Source organism: Pseudorca crassidens, chromosome 2 (assembly GCF_039906515.1).
Source record: "Pseudorca crassidens isolate mPseCra1 chromosome 2, mPseCra1.hap1, whole genome shotgun sequence".
Classification (NCBI taxonomy): domain Eukaryota; kingdom Metazoa; phylum Chordata; class Mammalia; order Artiodactyla; family Delphinidae; genus Pseudorca; species Pseudorca crassidens.
In genome coordinates, this window is record NC_090297.1 from 77,097,809 (window position 1) to 77,110,131 (window position 12,323).

Below are 12,323 nucleotides of genomic sequence, written 5' to 3' on the forward strand. Positions count from 1 at the left end.
TCTTCCTTAATCATTCAAATTTTCAGTTTAGCCCTTTTCTAGAATTTTATATGCTTCTAGTGCTTCAGGTCAGTTCCCCTCAAAAGCTTCTCTAGCTTTTTAAATTGTAACTATGCATTCTTAAGGAACTAATCCTGTGACTACTCAGCTTTCATATTTGCTTTAAAAAATGTGATAAGTTTCAGCAATCTTCTTCTTAAGGAGTTTCTTTCATCCTTTCCATGACATAGAATCAGAAAAAGAAGGAAAAGAAACACATGGGGTATTCCCTTTGCTGAGATTTCAAAAACTCCTTGTGATCAATTCAAAAGAATCCAAAAGAAGTTCTTTTCTGTTTAATTAATGAACTAGAATGAATCATTTCTCTTCCATAGTTTTTCTTTTAGAATAACAGGAAATGGGAATAGCATGGCATGTTGTAGTCAGTAAAGCACATTTCCATCCACCGAATGGAAGCTCCTAGCAAAGTAAAACAACACATCTCAGAACATCATTTCCTTTAGCAACATCCTAGCAATGATCCCTACCCTTACACACAGATCTTCTCATGCCAAAACTTCCATGCTATTAGAAAATAATAATAATAATTAATTAATTCAATGAAGATTTTCAAAACTGGTTATCTGATGGTAGCCCCGAGAGAGGAGTATGGGTCAATCCTATTTTCTATGCCCCTTCCACCAATCACTCAGAAATATAATTGTTTTGTACTTTCGTGATCCAAAAGCAAATCAAAGCCGTATTTCATTCAAAGTGCTCATGGCAGAGGGATCTTGGGAAGTAATTTACAACCCCATGATTTTAGAATCTATTATAAACCTCTTGTTCGTATAATTATGTTCACATTTTCTCCATTACTTTACATAGATAGCAGAATAAGAAGCTGCAATTTTGATTACAAGATTGTTTTAATCTCATTACTTCTTCATATCCATCCACTTTTTCTCTTTAATTTCTAATTCAAAACATATTAAAATAATAAAAAAAATATTTCAATAATTCTAACACTAATTATTTGACAGGTCTAAGATCCTAATCTCTCAAACATCTTACTGATTTGAATGAAGCACATTTAATTTTAAACATTAAGAAAAAATTAATTCTAATTTATTCTGTAAATGAAGAACATTATATTTAATTTGATAACAAATCAGTCGATTCAAACTGAATTTGAAGGGGAGAAATAGTATACTGTTGGAAACCTAAAATCAAGGTTGCCTACTCTATGCTGTAGGGATGAACCTAACATTTTCATTCAAAACATGAACAAATTCTACAAACTATGAGATAGATGTACTCATTGGTCACACATAACTGTGATCCAGGCACTGTCTTAGGTTGTTAGATAAAATGTTGAAAAGGACTCTGGCTGAGGAAGCTCATAATATAATAAAATACAAAGTGGCTGGCACTAACCGATGTATGAATAACATGCTGGTGGAACATTATAGGTAGCAATGATTCCTTCCCTCCAAGTGGAACACTGCGGAGGTTTCACAGGGGTGATGGTTTATTAGAATGAGTAACAATTAGAATGAGCAGATATTGAGATATATTTTAAATGAACTCAATATCCAGCTATTAAAATCCACTTTGAGGATTGTTTTCCCTGGATAGATAAATCTACAGTTTCCTCCTACTATAATAATTTGCAAGCTGTATTTACAGGAGGTGGTCACAAGGGGCAAAGGCAGGACAAGAAAGTTTCTACTTTCTTCTTCTACCTTCCCCTCAACACCTGTTCCCTCTTTGGCAAGAAAACCTCTCCTTTTAGCTATATTATATTTACATGATTGTGCTGCAAAAAGAAATCACTTTCTCAATTTATATTTTGTAAATTCAGACTTTTGTGTGTATATATATGTATATTTTAAATATTAAGTCCACTTGTAATAGTAGATACTCATATAGACATACATACAAAAAAATAAAAGCTTAGGCCTTAAAAATAAAAATAAAAGAAACTCCAAAGAACACTTTTTTACTATCAAGCCAACTTCCATCAGAAAATTTGCATAGAATGAAAGCAACAAGTTCAAGTAGAAGCGGAGCACACATTGTCTTTCACACTTCCTAAGAGAGTGACTTGCTAAGACTGCATCGGAAGTTATTCTATGAAATTTCTGACTTGGATTTATCTACATTTTACTTTATTTTTATTTTTTCATAAATTCTTCAGCCTAGCACATTATTTTTAAAACACCGATAGTGGGAAGCAGCTGCATAGCAGAGGGAGATCAGCTCGCTGCTTTGTGACCACCTAGAGGGGTGGGATAGGGAGGGTGGGAGGGAGGGAGAGATGTAAGAGGAAAGAGATATGGGGATATATGTATATGCGTAGTTGATTCACTTTGTTATAAAGCAGAAACTAACACACCATTGTAAAGCAATTTTACTCCAAAAAAAAAAGTTCCTAAATCCATACTAGCCTTTAGAATACTTTTTTAAACTTTGAAATTTACCAGTGTTCACTAATTTTCAATTGTCATGAAAATCCTTTTCTTAGCATAAAGTAGAAGGGTAAAACAGTTTCACATAAGAAAAGGGAACCCTTCTACACTGTTGGTGGGAATGTAAATTGGTACAGCCACTACAGAAAACAGTATGGAGGTTCTTCAAAAAACTAAAAATAGAGTTGCCATATGATCCTGTGATCCCACTCCTAGGCATATATCCAGGGAAAACTATAATTTGAAAAGGTACATGCACCCCCATGTTCATTGCAGCACTATTTACAAGTCAAGACATGGAAGCAGCCTAAATATCCATCAACAGATGAACGGATAAAGAAGTTGTAGTACAGAGTTTCCCTGGTGGCGCAGTGGTTGAGAGTCCGCCTGCCGATGCAGGGAACACGGGTTCGTGCCCTGGTCCGGGAAGATCCCACATGCCGCGGAGCGGCTGGGCCCGTGAGCCATGGCCGCTGAGCCTGCGCGTCCGGAGCCTGTGCTCCACAACGGGAGAGGCCACAGCAGTGAGAGGCCCGCGTACTGCAAAAACAAACAAACAAAATAAAGAAGTTGTAGTACATATATACAATGGAATACTAATCAGCCATAAAAAAGAACAAAATAATGTCATTTGCAGCGACATGGATGTAACTAGAGATTATCATACTAAGTGAAGTAAGTCAGACAAAGAAAGACAAATACCATATGATATGACTTGTATGTGGAATCTAAAATATGACACAAATGAACTTATCTGTGAAACAGACTCACAGACATAGAGAACAAACTTGTGCTTGCCAAAGGTAGGGGGAGTGGGGGAGGGATGGATAGGGAGTTTGAGATTAGGAGAAGCAAACTATTACATATAGAATGGATAAACAACAAACTCCTATTGTATAGCACAGGGAATTATATTCAATATTCTGTGATAAACCATAATGGAAGAGAATATGAAAAACAATGTATATATATATATATATATATATACACACATATATATGTATAACTGAATCAATTTGCTGTACAGTAGAAATTAACACGCCATTGTAAACCAACTACACTTTGATAAAATAAATTTTAAAAAAAAGAATAGCATGCTCACAACAAAATCACGGAGAGTGGAAAACAGTAAAAAGAAAAAAAATACAGTTTCACATATAAGTTCTGTCTAGGGGAGTGAGACAAGAGGGGAAGGAAAGAGCAAGTTTCCTTTACTCCTTGACTGCAAGATTTTCACATCAAAATATAGAGGTGGTCCGTGAATTGAGTATAATCAAAATATTTAAAAGTTGTTTGTTCAGATTGACAGAAAAGTGCTTCCCTAGTTTATGACAGACTAAACCTTCCCAAATATGTTACATTTCACTATATCCACAGAAACACACACACATGCGCGCACACACACACACACACACACCCTTCTACGCTTTCCAAGCACCTGGTTTGTCTTGAAGGATGAGAGAGAAAACTAATAAGTAGGGACAAATAAGAAATTTTCTGTACTGAGGAGAAGAGAAATAAGTTTAAGAGCTGGTTGTAGAAACCCATAGAGTCGAGAACTTTGTTTGGCAAAACACTCTCATACGTCTTTATGTTTTGGACAATGTAATGATTAATTTTATGTGTCAAATTGTCTGAGTCACAGTGCCAAGATATTTGATAAGACATTATTCTGGATGCTTACATGAAGGTGTTTTTGGATAATATTTACATTTAAATCAGTAGACTTTGAGTAAAGAAATTTTTCCTCAATAACGTGGGTGAGCGTCAACCAATTAGTTGAATGGAACAAAAGGCTGAACACCCCTGAGCAAGAAGGAATTCTTCAGTAGGCTGCATTTAGACTTCATCTGATATACTGGCTTGTCCTTATTCTCCAGCAGACTGCCTTTGAACTTGAACTGCAACTCTTTCTGAGTCTTCAGTCTACTGTCCACACCCCCACACACACAAACTCCATCAGATTTTGGACTCACCAAGTCTCCACAATCACATGTACCAATTCCTTTAAAACAATCTCTTTCTATAGTTATACACGTCCTAGTGGTTCTGTTTCTCTGGAGAACCATGACCAATACATATAATTCTTAGAGTTTGTCCTGTTTTAATTGGGAATGAGTCAAGTAGATAGATAAACTATTCTGTCTTTGCAGGGAGAGAGAAACATGTTAGGGGAAGAGTATGAAAGTAGAAACGAAGAGTATCTTCAACAAAGAAAGGGAGTAAAACTGGATGGAGAAAACAAATGGAAATTTTCCAGAGTTCATTATGAGTAAGGCTTTTAAGGAAAAAAAAAAGGCATCTAAATTTTTTTGGAACTTGGCTGTACCACATTGTGATCTATCCACCTTTCAATATTTCCATGATCCCATTTCTCATCCATTGACTCCAAATCCTCAATAAAATCTACTACATACATAGCCTTCAGAAAGTGGTATTTCAGAAGTTTAAGAGATTACATCAATGTCAAGAAGTGTGATGTGACATGGAAACTAAGCAGTGTATGCAGGTGATAACATGTAGAGCAGTGATTGAGAATTTAGCAGAAGCAGCAATGTCTAGGGAGAAGATGAGCCCAAGGTTATTCAGAGGTGTGAGGAAAGAGAGAGACTAAGTGTTCCATCACCAGTAGGACAATGACAAGGTGATCCTAGCAAAACTGGGGACTTGCAGACATTCAAACCTTTGACCCATGCATTACATTTCACATTGTATCAGATTGTTCACTGAAACCTACACTTAGAATGCAATAAAAAAGAAGAAGAGAAGGAGGAAGGGGAGGAAAAAGAGATAGGTGGAGGTTAAAGAAAAGATAAAGGAAAATAATGTAAAGAACTATGTTCCAAATGCTACCATTGACTTAGTCTCTGATACTTTCGTAACTTCTGTAAAACCAAAGGCTCAATTCATCACACAACGTTATAATATCCATCCCTAGCTGGCTCCAAAATGTCTTTTAAGCCACATCTCCCACTAAGTTTTTGTGTTAAGACTCAGGCCACTGGCTGATGACCACTGGCACTAGTAAAGATGGAACCCAATTTGACGTGGCTGAGGCCTGACTTCCTATGAAGAGGTAAAGCATGGAGAAGAATATTGGCAAGGTGCCTGCAGCTCCAGGTAGATGCCTAACCTGACCTGGCAGCTGGTCAGGTTAGGCATCTATCTTCCTTTTCCTGGATTTGGACTGGGTTGGAAAGGGGGCAAATAGAGTCCACACATCTTCCATCTACCCACCTAGGAAGATCTTAGTATAACCTTGAAGAGAAAATATAAGAATGTGCTTTGGTATATATTATTTCAATTATGTTCTGCTTTTTTTTTTCTTTCTTTTTTTTTTTTGTGGTACGCGGGCCTCTCACTGTTGTGGCCTCTCCCGTTGCAGAGCACAGGCTCCGGACGTGCAGGCTCAGCGGCCATGGCTCACGGGCCCAGCTGCTCCGCAGCATGTGGGATCTTCCCGGGCTGGGGCACGAACCCGTGTTCCCTGCGTCGGCAGGCGGACTCTCAACCACTACACCACCAGGGAAGCCCTCAATTATGTTCTGCTTTTCACTGAATTGAAAAACCAAGAAAGTCACTTCTTTGTTCTCTGGGGTTTCTCTTTATTGGTACATCAGAGACTCACATCTATTGGCCTGAATAGGGAATGGTTACAGGTTTAAAAGGAGATGTGTGCAAAGGGGAAATGCACTGGTCATAACTGAACAAATCATCCTGCTCCTACCAGAAACTGACAATTGTGATGATTCAGTCACTGGGATGACACTCTCTTTTATGCACTAGGGAGAGTTTGATAAGGCAAAAGAAACAATGTGATTTGGTCCCTGGCCAGACTTTGCCCTTTTCTCCCACCACTTTTTCTTTCATCACTAAGCTACAAACATGGGATTTCAACACATTGAGCTTGTTCCCAACTCAGGGCTCTTACACCTTGCTTATCCACTTGGAACGCTCGAATCTTAACATAGTTGGCTCCTCAATATTTAGTTTCTGCTCTTTTGTCACCTTCCCTAAAGGTTTTTCCTGACCCTTCTTAAAATAGCACCCAACATACCCCAAAACATACCCAGCCACTTTTTATTTTCTGCCTAGCACTTGTCATTATGTGACACATTATGTGACATCTATCCATCTTTATCAATCTATCTATCTATCATGTATCTAACTATTTTTCTCTAGCTTTGTAAAACATCTCCACTAGGATCTAAATCCCATGAAAGCAAGGACATTTTCCCTCAGATCTCTACTCTATCCTTAGCATGTAGAACAGTGTATCCTACACATAGTAGGGATTCATTTATCATGAATGGATAAGAGTATTTAAAGAGATTTTAGGAAAAGTATTCATCTACTGTTCTTAGTTTCCAATACATGTGTTAATTGCAAATGATTCTTATCTATTCTTCAATATTGGACCAGTGAGACCTCTAGCTAAGGTAGTTTTGTTCACTGTCTAATAAAATTCTGCCTATAATGTAATAAATTTATATGTAATTTAAAAATTTGCAACCATCCAGGCTTTTTCACTAAATGTGACCAATCCTTCCCCAAATTAATATGAATGATTAAGATTTTTGTAATATAGTGATGTATGATTCACCAAATATCTCAAAATCCTTTTTCTTTGTTAAATAAAATCAAAAGGAAATGACTAATTAGTCAATTTGAATGATTTCCAAATAACACACCAGCCTGTGTTTGTCTATATTACCAAAGTGAATTATTCATTAGCATTTATGAGAAGTGCCTGAAGAACACGAGCAGTGGGAGTAAAACAACCTAGAATGGTTTTTAAATGACCTTCTAAGCAACTTGGATTAACACTGGCATTATTCTCCCTGTACAAATCAAGTTAAAATTTTCCATGTGTCAGGTCTCAGAAGAAGGCAGTGAAGGAGTGCTCTTAGAGAGGAAAATGACCTTCTGCACCTCATACAATTAGATTCTGCTTCTCTCTCTGTGTATAGTGTCCATGTGTGTTTATGTGCATCTGGGGTGAGGAGGGAGAGAGAGGGACGCAGAGAAAAATGCAGAGAAGAAAAAGGAGAGTCAGAGAGAAAAAGGGATGAGAAGGAGGAGGAAGGAAAAAAGACAAGGATGAGAGAAAGAAAGAGGAAGGAAAGAAAGAGGAGACAGGGCATGAAGGAAAGAAAAGAAAGATAAAGAAAAGATATATGAAATTAAATCTGGAAATCAGAAGGAAGAAAGGGGAGATGCAGGAGGGTGGGGGAGGACATTTGTGATAAAAGAGACAGATTCTGAGGCAGGCTCTCCCTTGAGCTGGCACACAACTTTGCCAGGCTCCCAGGAGTTCTCCCAGGTGTGCAGGGTCACCTGACTTAATACTGATTAAAAGTGTAAATTGCAACACAAAAAGAAAAAAGTAATTGTCATGTTTCTTCTCTCCTGTGAGGTCACACTCTCTGGTTGTAGCTGAGCCTGCTGCTAGGCACACCCCTCTTGTTTAATAAAATTGTATTAACTTTATCCCTGCCCTTGATTTGCCGCTTTCTCACGTTGTGAGGAATAAATAATAAATGATTGTAAAGCACTTGTACATATGAAATGCCACATAAATGCTTAATAATAATCAGCTTAGGCCAGGAAGCCAGAGGGTGTTGAATAGAAATCATTGCACGCGGTCATTCTTGTTTAGGTGGCTAAAATCGTCCTGTGTGCTGTCTCCATTTCAAATCGTCCCACAGATTTAATTTTCACCCATTCAAGAATCCACTTCTCTGCAAACTAAACAACCTTTGTTCCTCCATCCCTACAGTAACGTCGCTTGTGATGGTAGAATATAACTACCGCAGCCCATCTCTGCCTTTTCATTTCAGCTTGTTTATTCAGCACTCCTCTCCTTGTTACCCCTTCCAAATCCCCATGTGCACGATTCTGAGTTATCATTTCTTACCCCTTGGGGATGCCTGTTCTACTCTCATTGTCCTGGGAAAAATGTCTGTTTTCCAGTCTTGGATTTCATTGCTTTTGCTTTTGGGGAATCCAAGATAGCTAAGATGCTAGTTCCTTGATGCTCTTCATTCATGAATTTGTTTAATCATTTATTCACTCAGCACTTCAGAATGGAGTGTTGTGCTGGGCATTGGGGATACAGTGGAAACCAAGATGGAGAGAGTCTGCATTCTGTAAGAAAGACAGGCAGGGTGAGTCTAGCATGATTTGGGAAATGCTACGATCAGAGCAAGCACAGGGAGCTAAGGGAAGTCAGCATGTAAGCAGCTTGAAGTAGGAAATTCTGCTAGGGTCTGAGCTGATTTTGTTTTCTCCTTTGTTTTCAAAGGTCTTTAAAAGCTTTTTTACGTACTGTTTAACATGGCTGAAACTCTCTTGGTTTGACCTGGTTGTGGATAGAAGGAGGTGGTGCAGAACCTGGGCGATAACCTGGACTGACCTCTTCTCCTCCTCTGGAGGGAGCACAGGCACCCTCCGAGTCACCTCTGTCTGCTTCAGTTGCAGGTGGAACTCAACATTTGGGAGCTGGCAAGAGTTGGTCCTTTGCTGATAGGGCAATCTATTTTTAACCTGGAGTCTATACTTTCAAAAGAAGACAATCTAAACTTATATTAGTATATTTAATGACAAAAAAGGGTACATGCTTAATTGAAAAAAAACAAAATGAAAATAAAGATAAGCAGACATAAATTAACTGCAATCATATCACCCACTGGGACCATTTTTATCATTTAGTGTATATCCTATCAGATTCTTTCTATGCTTATATCATATAAAAATGTGCCTCAAGGCACATATTCCTCAATCCCACAGTATTACATTTCTCATCAATGTGGATTGTACTATACTTTGCATACATGTGTATTATTTTATTGCTTTTTTTTTACATTTTACACAAAATTTCAAAAACATAGTTTCATATCAAAAATATATTTAATCATGATTTCTAATGACTCCATATTCTATTATGTATATGAGTTTTTTCAAATTTTTAGATATACATGTTGCTGAAATAAACCTCCTAAAATCGGAATTACTAGTTAATATGCCTGTGTTAAAGTTGTTGTTACATTGTCAAAATGCATTCCAGAGAGTCTGAACTGGCTTCCACTCTCATCTCCCTTTGATCGGACCCCTGCCACACCCCTTATCCTCTTTTACCCCCGTATACACCCCTTGGCCAAAATGAAGTGCTCTCAGGGAAGACAAGCTTGAAGCTCAACAGTTTTCATTTTTCCTCTACCTTCCCATTTGTTCCCTTGTGGCATGAGGATTAGTGGACCTTGGGTTTTCAAACAGGTGGAGAAGGCTGTAGTGTGTATAATTGCCTTTGGTGAAACCATCGACATCCATGTTTAGTTCTTCCTGCCCCACTTCCTCCAATTCAATTAGGCTGTTTTTACCAGGGGGAGAGTTTCAAAGCATCAGATGAAGTGTTACCTCATGATTAGTAATTCATGACCAGAGATGAAGATGGGGCAAGGTAATAATGCCCTCCAAGCTGTTTTTCTCCACCACTCCCTCGTTCTCATTTACATAAAATGCTGTGTCTCAATCGTCAAAGCAAACACACAAAGTTTCACCGCCCCATAAACCAAAGATCCAATGCAGGGACTCATAAGCTTTTTGAAGTCTTAAGCCCCTTCGAGAATCTTGTGAAAGTTACAGACTTTCTCCTGGTGGGAAAAAACCCGAATGCTGCAGCATGAACAGAGATTGTACTTCTAATTCCTGTGGGTCAGGCACACTTGGAAGATCATCCAAAAGACTCTCTAGGTAAAAATTTCTCGTCAAACAGGCTGAAAAACAGGACAAGCCCAGAAGGAATCAAAAGTAGGATGGACAAGACATTTCACGTGCCTTGCCTCTGTTTTCTGTGCTCAAATTTTCAATGATACAAAGAAGTTTTTTCAAATGTAATTTATTTCATTATTTAGGTATTTTGCGAGGGGTCCAGTGAAGTAACTGAAAATTAGAGGAGTGGATTTTGGCAAATACGTACATTACAGGGCAAATCAAATAGGGGCGGGGGTGGGGGCATGGTTGATGTTGAGATCTACTTGCAAGGCTGCAGTTTTTTCTTGCCAAATGCTATCAGCCATAAAATGTCCAAGGCAGTGGATCACACCCACTCCTCATGCTCTGCTACTTGGCATTCCTCTAAGTTCTTCCTCAATTGTCATATCTCCACAGGCCATAACAAGGGACAACAGTCAGCAGCAATTCAATTTCGGCCTCCATCTGCTGGCAATAAGAACATAAGGGGGAAATTAATGTACACTCACACACTTGTCATTATAATAGCCCAAATTTGTTTTTATAGTATGACTTCCTTCCAAGGAAATCAAAAAACAATTTATATTCAAATTCCCAAATAGCTACTCACCTGGTAGATGGCTAAAATAATCATATCCATTTTTTGAAGGCAAAGAGATGCTAAAAATTTGTCAAAGGTCACATAGCACTTTCATGGTGAAATATGCTTATTAGAACAACTCTCTGGAAATCATTCTGGCATTCCTTAAAAGTCTGACATCTAATATGCAAGCCACAGAGCAGGTTATATTAATCGGTAATCATATTATATAAACATACTACAAAATATTTGTGTTCTATTAGTTAACATAATATTTCTTCACTCATTTTACTCTCTTTAATTTATTCTCCTTCCCCAAACCCAAGACCCATAATTGTCCATTTGTGAGCTCTGTGATGCTGGAAAAGTTACTTAATCTCCCTCTGCCTCCATTTGTACCTCTGCAAAATGGAATAGGAGAAGCCAACTCATAGACTTGTCATTAGGATTAAATAAAAAATTCTCAGAAGATTCCCCAATATATACAGGGTGTCCATAAAATTTGGAAACACATATATTATAATTTCATGTTTTTTCCAGAGTGATGAAAAATGAATTGATTGAGCTGATACTGCCCAGTGGATGAAAAGGCTGATAATAACAATGAATAGCAGAGCCCTTTAATGCATATCATTTTGAAAGAGCTGCCATTTCCCATAGCACAGTTGGAAAGCTGGTTCAAAAATTCAAAGATCCAGACAGCGTGTCAGCCAAACTCTTTTGTGAACTATCATCCATTTCCAACAAGGTGAATGAAAAGAAAATAGCTAGTCCAAAGAGGTCAACTTGCCAAAGATTCAAGGAATTGGAGGTACCTTGCAGAATTGTTCAAGAGAGTCCCCAAATGCATGCCTTTCAACCATACAAGATGTAAGTTCTACAAAGCTTCTCTGAAAATGATCCTGACCATCATGATGAGGGGCAATGCAATGAATATATCAGATAAGATCATTGAACAAAATCATATACTGTAACATAAATAACTATTTATTATGTATATTTGCTTATGTTTTCATGCTTTTTAGCCATCTATATTACTTATTAAATATTTATTAGTAGTATTTACTATTTAAGGAAAGAACAAAGATGTTCCATAATTCACTTTGTTTTCATTTTTGATATAATCACATTTTGGCACTAGCAAATAAAGACAGAGGAATCACTAGCTAGTACTAATGATTCTGTCCTATTCAGTTGTGGTCCCCTATTGACCTCGTCCTTCTTTAGCTTACCAACATGCCTCAATTCTTTAAGAAAATACAAACAGTGAAATATGTCTGCACATGTTTCCTGGTCCTTCTCCCATAGAATCAAAATTGAAATTTGAAATCTGTCTACATATTTTTTTCTCTATTTCCTAACCTCAATTTCCTCCTCATAAAGAGATATGGTCTTCAAGTTGACTTTGATTCATGAAAATATTATACTAAGGAACTGAAAATAATTATACAAATAAAAACAATATCTTCATATATGCACAATACTAAAAGCAATTTATTTTTGATCACCTATGTTATGCTCTCTGGAGAAGAGTTAATGAC

The 12,323-nt window shown here is 37.5% G+C and overlaps 1 long non-coding RNA gene across 1 annotated transcript in view; it reads right to left on the reverse strand.

Moving 5' to 3' along the window:
- Positions 1-10,376: 10,376 nt before the first annotated feature.
- Positions 10,377-12,323, reverse strand: part of LOC137210904 (uncharacterized) — a 68,109-nt gene continuing 66,162 nt past the window's right edge. Inside the window, exon 5 of the long non-coding RNA XR_010936786.1 lies at positions 10,377-10,670. This is a non-coding gene — a long non-coding RNA (uncharacterized lncRNA). The remainder of the gene's footprint in view (positions 10,671-12,323) is intronic.